The sequence below is a fragment of the Cheilinus undulatus genome, linkage group 2 (genome assembly GCF_018320785.1).
Source record: "Cheilinus undulatus linkage group 2, ASM1832078v1, whole genome shotgun sequence".
In the NCBI taxonomy this organism is placed as follows: Eukaryota; Metazoa; Chordata; class Actinopteri; order Labriformes; family Labridae; genus Cheilinus; species Cheilinus undulatus.
In genome coordinates, this window is record NC_054866.1 from 37,450,418 (window position 1) to 37,452,283 (window position 1,866).

The window sequence follows — 1,866 nt, forward strand, 5'->3', positions numbered from 1 at the left end:
TGAAACGCTACTTCCGTATCTACGGAAAGCCCGATGTGCCAGAATTAAGAACCATTGCGTTAAGGAATACAACAACGCAAAGCTTTCAATGAGCACAGTAGAATTAAAAAGTCCACCAACATGGCGATGTCTTATGTCGAAAAACACATTAAATCATAATATGTGAAAAGAACCGAGCAAGTGCGCCCATAAGGGGGAGAAAGGGAGGAGCTTTTTGGGGCCCAGCTTAACCGTGGGATTCATGAAGGTCTGCAAAATCACTGTCCATTGTAAAGTTAATTCGTGATAACCATATTTCATAATTAATCTGAATAATAATCACTCTTATCAAAGCCACAAAATAATTTTGAGTATTTATTTATACTAAAGTACAGTATAGCCTTTTCAAATTGGAACACCCTTTTCTGAAAACGGAATAACTTGATTTGGAGTATTGTTAAAAATGTGGATGATTGGGCACATTGAACTAAACCATTTGGAGAGAAAAGGCAGACTTTATCTTAGCATAATCTGCAAAAACGTCAGGATGCCAGAGAATAGATAACGAAAAATGGGAAAATTAATTGAGTCATTGCGAAAAGACGCAATGAAATGGGCAAAGAATGGGTTACAAGAGGTAAAAACTTGCCGAAAAAAGTAGTGAAAAGTGATAACAGAGGGGGAAAAGAGTTTAAAGTGACAAAATTGGATAACAGCAGCAAAAGTTGGTAAAGAGGATAAAAGAGACGAAAATGGGATAGTGGCATTAACCAGCTAAGTAAGGCTAAAAGGGGGGAAAATGGCTGGGAAAAAATGGGGGGAGGTGGTTAAAAAGTGGCAAAAATTGGTTTGAATTCAAAAAAATTCAAGAGTACCCTGATGCAGGCAAGATGGCCAACATACATCCAATCCTTACCGGAAGTCTCAACCGGAAGTCCTTACATCTAAAGTTAGGCTTAGGCATTAAAACCCAAGTGGTTAGGTTCAGGGTAAGGCAGTGGGGAAGGGGATATATTTGAGATCCAGTAACAAGGGTTAGGCTTAGGCGCTGGCAGCTGAGTCTAACAAAAAGAAGAAACTTCCGCCTGGGACTTCCAGCATGGATTGGATGTATCACGATGCCCATGTTGGCCATCTTGACTGCAGTTGGGTCCCTCTCAAAAAATTGGCAAAAACTTGAATAAAAAAGTTAAAAAAATTACAAACATCAGATAACAGTGACAAAGATAGATTTAGAAAGGCTAAATGAAAGGAAATTGTGAAAAGCAGTATAAAGTGGGCGGCAAGAATTGGTTAAAGGAGACACAGATCTATGCTTGTGCTGTTCTTGCTCCCTCAAATGTAGACTACGTCGCTTTGGATAAAAACCTCTGCTAAATGACATTGTAACAAATCAGCAAAATCTGAAAAAAATTGGTTGAAAGTGGCAAAAAAAACAGTAGCACAATGGGCAGAAAAAAATGAGGTGACTTAAGGTGGCATAAATAAGTCAGTGAAACATCAGCACCCAATAATACAAACTTTTCAGCACAATGAAGGAGTCCCAGGGGCTTGAACAGCAAACACAAAATTCACCGCTGCTGCCTTCATATACAGTCGGACAAAGCAGCGCGTTACGAATCTCTGATGTGTGAAATGCAAATGCAGAGCCCAGATGTAATGGCTCTATATGTGTTGAATAAAGAAAACACGTAAGTATCAACTTCCAGCTGTTGATTAAATAAAAAGACTACTGTGTTTTCGTTGCTACTGTGTTGAGCTTGTGCAAGTTAAAGCGCTAGTGCTAGCTGTGTATTGAGGGAATAACGTTAGAAGAGTCCTGCCCCTGTTTGAACAAGTGCTTCCTCTTTCTCTTTAATCACATGCTGACAGCACACTACAGCAGCA